The sequence below is a fragment of the Oryctolagus cuniculus genome, chromosome 14 (assembly GCF_051225735.1).
Source record: "Oryctolagus cuniculus isolate XC-2025 breed Fujian yellow rabbit chromosome 14, ASM5122573v1, whole genome shotgun sequence".
Taxonomy (NCBI): domain Eukaryota; kingdom Metazoa; phylum Chordata; class Mammalia; order Lagomorpha; family Leporidae; genus Oryctolagus; species Oryctolagus cuniculus.
This window is the reverse complement of record NC_142880.1, coordinates 34,528,865-34,539,947: the sequence shown is the minus strand read 5'-3', so window position 1 is coordinate 34,539,947 and position 11,083 is coordinate 34,528,865.

Sequence of the window (11,083 nt, the reverse complement as noted above, 5' to 3'; positions counted from 1 at the left end):
TCTTTGTAGGTCTGCAGGAATGATAACCTGCAAGTATTGCCATGAGTAAAATCTGTAAGGCCTGTTCATATACAGGGAGGTCTTGTACTGGGATTTCTATAGTGCATTGGAGTAAAGGAGCAATCAGTATCATGCTCTATATAATGTTGCCATAAGCCCTGGTGCCATTTTGGAATTTGTGGAAATGTGCAAGAGACCAATCCTCCAGCCATCTGGCTGCATTGGGCACTGGCATCCTCCTTAGGGGATATGTCAGAGCTATGGCACAGGGTAGTCAAGCACATGCACGACACTCCAGTGGCTCCTAGAAATGCCTGATTTTTAGAGAAAGGTGCCATGATCCACGTGTCTAGCTAAAGGAAAGAAACTGTGAGTTGCATCTTGCAGCAGGGCCTGCTCTCTGCCATATTAAACACCTCACTTTATTGTCTTCTGTCTGCTGTCACGTAAGACACAATGGGGTTTAGCAGGGAGGGCTTTTCTATAGTAGTATGGGTTTGGGGCTTTGGAAAAAGAAGAAATGTGGGTTTTGGCTAATCCCTGGAGTAAGGACAGTCTATTCAATAAATGGTGCTGGGAAAACTGGATTTCCACATACGGAAGCATAAAGCAAGACCCCTACCTTTCAAATTACACAAAAATCCACTCAACATGGATTAAAGATCTAAATCTATGATCTGACGCCATCAAATTATTAGAGAACATTGGAGAAACCCTGAAAAATATAGGTACCAACAAAGACTACTTGGAAAAGACCCCAGAAGCACAGGCATTCAAAGCCAAAATTAAAATTTGGGGTTGAATCAAAAAGAAAAGTTTGTGCACTGCAAAAAAACAGCCAGGAAAGTGAAGAGGCAACCGACAGAATGGGAAAAAATATTTGCAAACTATGCAAAAGATAAAGGGTTAATAACCAGAATCTACAAAGACAAGAAACTCCACAACATCAAAACCAACAACCCACTTAAGAGATGGGCCAAGGACCTCAATAGACATTTTTCAAAAGAGGAAATCCAAATGGCCAACAGACACATGAAAAAATGTTCAAGATCACTAGCAATCAGGGAAATGCAAATCAAAAGCACAATGAGGTTTCACCTCACCCCGGTTAGAATGGCTCACATACAGAAATCTACCAACAACAGATGCTGGTGAGGATGTGGGGAAAAAGGGACACTAACCCACTGTTGGTGGGAATGCAAACTGGTCAAGCCACTATGGAAGTCAGTCTGGAGATTCCTCAGAAACCTGAATATAACCCTACCATACAGCCCAGCCATACCACTCACTGGAATTTACTCAAAGAAAATTAAATTGGCAAACAAACAAGCTGTCTGCACATTAAAGTTTATTGCAGCTCAATTCACAATAGCTAAGACCTGGAATCAACCTAAATGCCCATCAACAGTAGACTGGATAAAGAAATTATGGGACATGTACTCTATAGAATACTATACAGCAGAAAAAACAATGAAATCTGTCACTTGCTACAAAATGGAGGAATCTGGAACACATCATGCTGAGTGAAATAAACCAGTCCCAAAGGGATAAATATCATATGTTCTCCCTGACTGGTGACAAATGACAGAGCATAAAAAAGGAAATCTGTTGAAATGAAATGGACGCCATGAGAAAAAGTGACTTGATTGGCCCTTGTCCTGACTGCTGATGTACAACTCAATACTTCATCCCTTTTAGTATTTTTTTACTCTACTGAATACTATTGGTTGAACTCTGTAATTAACACACAATTATACTTAGGTGGTTAAATTTAACTGAAAAGTGATCTCTGTTAAATATAAGAGTGGGAATAAGAGAGGGAAGAGATGTGCAATTCGGGACATGCTCAAGCTGACTTGCCCCAAATGGTAGAGATAGAAATGTGCCAGGGGATTCCAATTCAATCCCATCAAGATGGCATGTACCAATCCCATCTCACTATTCCAAGTGATCAATTTCAGTTCACAATTGATCATATTGATAGGACAAATACTCAAAGGGATCACACAAACAAGACTAGTGTTTGCTAATATTAACTGATAGAATAAAAAAGGGAGAGAACAATCCAACATGGGAAGCAGGAGGCACAGCAGACTCATAGAATGGCAGATGTCCTAAACAGCACTCTGGCTTCAGAATCAGCCCTTAATGCATTTGGATCTGACTGAAAAGCCCATGAGAGTATTTCAGGCATGGAAAGCCAAGACACTCTGGCAAAAAAAAAAAACAAACAAACAAACAAACAAAAAACAAAACAACTAAATGAAAGATCTATGATTAACACACAATTATTCTTAGGTGTTTAAATTTTAACTGAAAAGTGATCCCTGTTAAATATAACAGTGGGAATAAGAGAGGGAGGAGATGTACAATTTGAGACATACTCCATCGGACTTGCCCCAAATAGTGGAATTAGAACCTTGCCAGGGGATCCCAATACAATCCCATCAAGGTGGCATGTACCAATGCCATCTCACTAGTCCAAGTGATCAATTTCAGTTCACAATTGATCACACTGATCTGTCTAAGAGTCAAAGGGATCACACAAACAAGACTAGTGTCTGAAAATAGTAACCAATAGAATAAAAAAGGGAGAGAATGATCCATCATGGGAAGCGGGATACACAGCAGACTCATAGAATGGCAGATGTCCTAAACAGCACTCTGGCCTCTGAATCAGCCCTTAAAACATTGGGATCTGGCTGAAGAGCCCATTAGAGTATTTCAGGCATGGAAAACCAAGACAACCTGGAAAAAAAAAGTAGACCTAAATGAAAGATCTCTGCAAATGAGATCCCAGTTGAAAGAACGGGGCCTCCAAGAAGGAGGTACCTTTCTCTGAAGGGAGGAGAGAACTCCCACTTTGACTATGACCCTGCCAGAATAAGATCAAAGCTGGCGACTCAAAAGCCTTCCATAGCCTTGGCAATTCATGACTAGAGCCTAGGGAGATTACTGATGCCATAAACAAGAGTGTCAAATTGTTAAATCAACAACAGGAGTCACTGTGTACTTACTCCTCATGTGAGATCTGTCCTTAGTGTGTTGTCCATTGTGAAGTAATGCTTTAACTAGTATTGAAACAGTATTTTACACTTTGTGTTTTTATGTGAGTGCAAACTGATGAAATCTTTACTTAATATATACTGAATTGATCTTCCATATATAAAGATAATTGAAAATGAATCTTGATGTGAATGGAATGGGAGAGGGAGCAGAGATGGGAGGGTTGAGGGTGGGAGGGAAGTTATGGGGGGGAAGCCATTGTAATCCATTAAGTGTACCTTGGATATATATATTTACTAAATAAAAAAAAGGACCATCAAAAAAAAAAAAAAAGATCTCTGCGAGTAAGATCCCGTTCAAAGAATGGGTCATCAAAGAAGGAGCTAGTTTCTGTGAAGGGAGGAGTGAACCTCCACTTTGACTATGATGACTATGATTTTGTCTAAATAAGATCGAAGTCGGCGAACTCAAAAGGATTCCATAGCCTTGGCAACTCATGACAAGAGCCTAGGGAGATTACTGACCCCATAAACAAGAGTGTCAATTTGCTAAGTCAACAACAGGAGTCACTGTGCACTTACTCCTCATGTAGGATCTCTGTCCTTAATGTGTTGTCTAATGTGAATTAATGCTATAACTAGTACTCAAGCAGTATTTTACACTTTATATTCTGTGTGGGTGCAAACTGTTGAAATCTTTACTTAATATATACTAAATCGGAACCGCAGGAGCTGCAGAGTCTGCCCGCCAGCGCGGGAAGGGGAGTGGATGTGACACAGACACCAGTGCAGAGAGGAGGGACGCCCAGGGCTCTGAGTCCAAACATCAGCGCTGGAAGGGGAGGTGAGCTCAGTAACCGGAGACATTGGCGGGGAAATGGCAGACAGAATTTTAGAGGGAAGCGGGCTTTGAAGTGGGAAAGTTCACCAGACTGACTACAGGATAGAAGGAAAAAAAAAGGTGGGGGGTATTGGTACAGACAAGTTTCTCTCTCTGCCAACCTTGCAAAGGTGAGCAAGAGACAAAGAGCAAGACCCACTTGGGATATACATAATAAAAGGGGAGAGTTAAGGCTACAGTTCAGTAGCCTAGGCAACCCAGTAGGAGTCCGCAGGAGAAACCGAGCCTTCACAGACTCTTTGGGTAGAAGCCAGAGATCGGAAGCTAAATACCATCAATTCTGTTCAGCCTTGCAGTATTACTTACCTCCTGAATGAAAAATAAAATAAAATAAAATAAATGAATAAATAAAGAAAGAAAGATTTACCACGCATAACCTGAGGGTGTCACCTTTGCACACCCATAACCCTGAAGAACCAAGCAGAGCTCTCAGGCCACACACATCTCAAGCCTCCAAGGCTCCTGCAACAGCAGGCAGTCCACTTAACACAGACATTGTATTAAAAAAAACACCTCACAGTGAGGGAAAAAGAATTAACCATGCCAAGCAATAAACACAGAAATCGAGGGAGCAAGATCAGTGATGACACTATGATGCCTCCAGATAAACAAAACAACCCAAGCCAAGATTATGAAGATGATGAATAGAAGAAATGCGAGATATGGATTTCAAAAAATTTATGATAAGAACATTTAGAAGTTTTCAAAAGCAAATCATTGAACTACAGAAATCCTTATTGGACAGGATTGAAAATCTCTCTCTTGAAAATGAAATTTTAAGGAAGAATCCAAATGAAATGCAGAAACTAGTAGAACAGGAAAGTGTGATAGTGAAGAGAAATCAAAATGAAATGAAGAGCTCAATAGATCAAATGACAAACACATTAGAGAGCCAATAGAATACAACAACACATCAGGAAAATCATCCACCCAGACCAAGTGGGATTTATCCCTGGTATGCAAATCAATCAATGTGATTCACCACATTAACAGACTGCAGAAGAAAAACCATATGATTATCTCAATAGATGCAGAGAAAGTATTCGATAAAATTCAACACCCTTTCATGATGAAAACTCTAAGCAAATTGGGTATAGAAATAAGATTCCTCAATACAATCAAAGCAATTTATGAAAAACCCACGGCCGGCATCCTATTGAATGGGGAAAAGTTGGAAGCATTTCCACTGAGATCTGGCACCAACAGGGATGCCAACTCTCACCACTGCTATTTAACATAGTTCTGGAAGTTTTAGCCAGAACCATCAGACAAGAAAAAGAAATTAAAGGAATACAAATTGAGAAGGAAGAAGTCAAACTATCCCTCTTTGAAATGATATGAATTTTTTTATTTTTTTAACTTTTATTTAATGAATATAAATTTCCAAAGTACAGAATATTGGTTACAATGGCTTCCTCACCATAACGTCCCTCCAACCCACAACCCTCCCCTTATCCACTCCCTCTCCCCTTCAATTCATATCAAGATTCATTTTTGATTCCCTTTATATACAGAAGATCAGTTTAGCATACATTAAGTAAAGATTTCAACAGTTTGCTCCCACACAGAAACATAAAGTGAAAAATACTGTTTGAATACTAGTGATAGCATTAAATCTCAATGTACAGCACACTAAGGCCAAAGATCCTACATGAGGAGTAAGTGCACAGTGACTCCTGTTGTTGACTTAACAAATTGACACTCTTGTTTATGGCATCAGTAATCACCCTAGGCTCTTGTCATGAGCTGCCAAGGTTATGGAAGCCCCCTGAGTTCACTGACTCTGATCATTTTTAGACAAGGCCATGGTCAAAGTGGAAGTTCTTTCCTCCCTTCAGAGAAAGGTACCTCCTTCTTTGATGACCCATTCTTTCCACTGGGATCTCACTCGTGGAGATCTTTCATTCAGGTTTTTTTTTTATTCCCCAGAGTGTCTTGGCTTTCCATTCCTAAAATACTCTCATGGGCATTTCAGCCAGATCCGCATGCCTTAAGGGCTGATTATGAGGCCAGAGTGCTGTTAGGACATTTGGCATTCTATGGGTCTGCTATGTATCTGACTTCCCATGTTGGATCATTCTCTCCCTTTTTGATTCTATCAGCTAGTATTTGCAGACACTAGTCTTGTTTATGTGATCCCTTTGGCTCTTAGTCCTATCATTATGATCAATTGTGAACAGAAATTGATCACTGGGACTAGTGAGATGGCATTGGTACATGCCACCTTGATGGGATTGAATTGGAATCCCCTGGTATGTTTCTAACTCTACCGTTTGAGGTAATTCAGCTTGAGCATGTCCCGAATTGCACATCTCTTCCCTCTCTTATTCCCACTCTTATATTTAACAGCGATCACTTTTCAATTAAGTTTCAGCACTTAAGAGGAATTGTGTATTGATTACAGTATTCAACCAAAGTATTAAGTAGAAAAAACAAAAAAAATACTAAGAGGGATAACATATTAAGTTGTTCATCAACAGTCAGGGTGAGGGCTGATCAAGTCACTGTTTCTCATAGTGTTCATTTCACTTTAACAGGTTTCCTTTTTGGTGCTCAGTTAGTTGTCACCTATCAAGGAGAACAAGTGGTATTTGTCCCTTTGGGATTGGCTTATTTCACTCAACATAATGTTTTCCAAATTCCTAACAGGGATCACTTTTTAGTGTGTTAATTACAGAGTTCAACCAATGGTACTAGAACAAAAAAAAATACTAAAATGGATAAAGGATTCCATTGTACATTAACCGTCAGGACAAGAGCTGATCAAGTCACTGTTTCTCACCGTGTCCATTTCACTTCAACAAGTTTCCCCTTTGGTGCTCAGTTAGTGTCGCCAATCAGGGAGAACATATGATATTTGTCCCTTTGGGACTGGCTTATTTCACTCAGCATAATGTTTTCCAGATTCCTCCATCTTGTTGAAAATGACCGGATTTTATTGTTTTTGACTGCTGTATAGTATTCTATAGAGTACATGTCCCATAATTTCTTTATCCAGTCTACTGTTGATGGGCCTTTGGGTTGGTTCCAGGTCTTAGCTATTGTGAATTGAGCCACAATAAACATTAATGCGCAGACAGCTTGTTTGTTTTCCAATTTAATTTCCTTTGGGAAAATTGCAAGAAGTGGTATGGCTGGGTTGTATGGTAGGGTTATATTCAGGTTTCTGAGGAGTCTCCAGACTGACTTCCATAGTGGCTTAACCAGTGTGCATTCCCACCAACAGTGGGTTAGTGTCCCTTTTTCCCCACATCCTCGCCAGCATCTATTGTTGGTAGATTTCTGAATGTGAGCCATTCTCACTGGGGTGAGGTGAAACCTCATTGTGGTTTTGATTTGCATTTCCCTGATTGCTAGTGATCCAGAACATGTGTCTTTTGGTCATTTGGATTTTCTCTTTTGAAAAATGTCTATTGACGTCCTTGGCCCATCCCATTTTTTCCTGATTTGAGAAGAAATTCTTTGCTATCTTGATTGGTATTGCATAGAATCTGTAAATTGCTTTTGGGAGAATGGACATTTTGATGATATTGATTCTTCCAATCCATGAGCATGGAAGATTTTTCCATTTCTTGGTATCCTCTTCTATTTCTTTCTTTAAGGTTTTGTAATTTTCATCGTAGAGATCTTGAACGTCCTTGGTTAAGTTTATTCCAAGGTATTTGATTGTTTTTGTAGCTATTGTGAATGGGATTGATCTTAGAAGTGCTTCCTCAGCCATGGCATTGCCTGTGTATACAAAGGCTTTCGATTTTTGTGCATTGATTTTATATCCTGCTTCTTTTCCAAACTCTTCTATGAGTTCCAATAGTCTATTAGTAGAGTTCTTTGGGTCCCCTAAATAAAGAATCATATCATCTGCAAAGAGGGATAGTTTGACTTCTTCCTTCCCAATTTGTATCCCTTTAATTTCTTTTTCTTGCCCAAAAGCTCTGGCTGGAACTTCCAGAACTATATTGAATAGCAGTGGTGAGAGTGGGCATCCCTGTCTGGTGCCAGATCTCAGTGGAAATGCTTCCAACTTTTCCCATTCAATAGGATGTTGGCCGTGGGTTTTTCATAGATTGCCCTGATTGTATTGAGGAATGTTCCTTCCAAACCCAATTTGCTTAGAGTTTTCATCATGAAAGGGTGTTGAATTTTGTCAAATGCTTTCTCTGCATCTATTGAGATAATCATATGGTTTTCCTTTTGCAGTCTGTTAATGTGGTGTATCACATTGATTGTTTTACCCACATTAAACCCTCCCTGCATAGCAGGGATAAATCCCACTTGGTCTGGGTAGATGATCTTTCTGATGTGTTGTTGCATTCTATTGGCGAGAATTTTCTTGAGGATTTTTGCATCTATGTTCATCAGGGATATTGGTCTGTAATTCTCTTTCAATGCTGCATCTTTTTCTGGCTTGGTGATGGTGGATTCATAGAAAGAATTTGGGAGGATTCCCTCTTCTTCAATTGTTCTGAATAGTTTGATCAGAATTGGAGTTAGTTCTTCTTTAAATATCTGGTAGAATTCAGCAGTGAATCCATCAAATCATGGGCTTTTCTTTGTTGGGAGGGCCTTTATTACTGTATCAATTTCTGTCTCAGTTATGGGTCTGTTGAGGTTTTCTATGTCTTCCTGGTTCAATTTAGGTAGGTTGCATGTGTCAGGAATCTATCCATTTCTGATAGGTTTCCCTGTTTGCTGGCATACAAGTCCTTGTAGTAGTTTCTGATGATTCTTTTTATTTCTGTGGTGTCTGTTGTTACATTTCCTTTTTCATCTCTGATTGTATTGATTTGGGTCTTTTCTTTTTTGAGTTCGTTGGGCCAATGGGGTGTCAATTTCGTTTATTTTTTCAAAAACCAGCTCCTCGTTTGGCTGATATTTTGTAATTTTTTTTTGATTCAATCCTGTTGATTTCTTCTCTGATTTTAATTATTTCTCTTCTCCTACTAGATTTGGGTCTGATTGCTGCAGTTTTTCTAGATCCTTGAGGTGCGTTGAAAGCTCATCTATTTGGTGCCTTTCCAATTTCTTGATGTAGGCACCTATTGATATAAACTTTCCTCTTAACACTGCTTTTGCTGCGTCCCATAAGTTTTGGTATGTTGTGCTGTTATCCTCATTTACTTCCAGAAAATTTTTGATTTCTCTTTTAATTTCTTCTATGACCCATTGTTCATTCAGGAGCATGTTGTTCAATCTCCATGTGTTTGCGTATGCTCTAGGGATTCCTGAGTTGCTAATTTCCAACTTCATTCCTTTATGGTCTGAGAAGCTGCATGGTATGATTCTAATTCTTTTGAATTTGCTGAGACTTGCTTTATGGCCTAGTATGTGGTCAATCCTAGAGAAGGTTCCATGTACTGCTGAGAAGAATGTAAATGCTTTCTGTGTAGGATGAAAAGTTCTGTAGATATCTGTTAGATCCATTTGGGCTATAGTGTCGTTTAAATCTACTGTATCCTTGTTGATCTTCTGTCCTGTCAATCTGTCTATTTCTGAGAGTGGAGTATTGAAGTCCCCAGTACTATTGTATTGGGGGTCTAAGTCTCTCTTTAAGTCCCTTAATAAATCTTTTAAATAAACCAGTGCCCTGTAATTAGATGCATATACATTGAAAATAGTTATATCTTCCTGTTTAATACATCCCTTGATCATTATATAGTGCCCCTCTTTGTCTCTCTTAACAGTTTTTGTGGTAAAGTTTATGTTGTCCAACATTAAGATGGCTACGCCCACTCTTTTTTCATTTCTGTTGGCGTGCTATATCTTTTTCCAGCCTTTAACTTTCAGTCTGTATGCATCTTTGTTGGAAAGATGTGTTTCTTGTAAGCAGCAAATAGATGGGTTTTGTTCCTTAACCCAATCAGCCAATCGGTGTCTTTTCACTGGACAGTTCAGGCCATTCACGTTCAAAGTGACTAATGATAAGTGGTAACTTTGCCCTGCCATTTGCCAAAGATAAGTTCTAATATATGCTTTGAATTCCCTGTGATCTTTTGCTGTGAGATTTCTTTCCTTTACCTTCTTTCATATTGATGAGCATGTTTCTGTGTTTCTGTGTGCCACACATCTTAAACATCTTTTGCAGGGCTGGATGAGTGGCAACAAATTCTTTCAATTTGTTTGCTATGGAAAGTCTTTATTTCACCTTCATTCACAAATGAGAGCTTTGCTGGGTATAATATTCTGGACTGGCAGTTTTTTTCTCTTAGTACCTGGGCTATGTCTCGCCATTCCCTTCTAGCTTGTAGGGTTTCTGATGACAAGTCAGCTGTGAGTCTAATTGGAGATCCTCTGAGGGTAATCTGACATTTCTCTCTTGCAAATTTTAGGATCTTTTTCTGTTTCACTGTGGTGAGTTTAATTACACGTGTCATGGTGAGGATCTCTTTTGGTCATGTTTACTGGGGTTTCTATGACCTTCCTGTACTAGGATGTCTCTGTCCTTCTCCAAACTTGGGAAATTTTCTGCAAGTATCTCACTAAAAAGGCATTCTAATCCCTTCTCCGTCTCCATGCTTTCAGGAACTCCTAGAACCCGAATGTTGAGTTTTTTAATAGTATCCTGTAGATTCCCGACAATATTTTTAGATTTCAAATTTCCTCTTCTTTTCTTTTGTTCGATTGTATACTCTCCTCTGCTGTGTCTTCTAAGTCTGATATTCTCTCTTCTGCTTCACCCATTCTGTTTTTAAGGCTCTCTAATGTGTTTGTCATTTCATCTATTGAATTCTTCATTTCATTATGATTTCTCGTCACTATCACAGTTTCATGTTCTACTAGTTGTTTCATTTGATTTTGATTCTTCCCTAATATTTCATTTTCATGAGAAAGATTTTCTATCTTGTCCATTAAGGATTTCTGTAGTTCGAGAATTTGTTTTTGAGAACTTCTTGATGTTCTTATCAATTTTTTGAGATCTGCTTCTTGCATTTCTTCTATCTCATCATCTTCATAATCTTGAATTGGGGTGTCTATTTCATTTGGGGCGTCATAGTGTCTTTCTTGTTCTTGTTACCTCGGTTTTTGCGTTTGTTGTTTGGAATATTGGAGATATTCATTGGTTTCTTCGGTGTGGTGTTTTTTCTTGTTATACTATGACTCTAGATTAAGTGGACTGTCTGCTTTTGATGGAGCCTTAGAGGCTTGAGATGGCTGTGGCCTGAGAGCTCTGTTTGGTTCC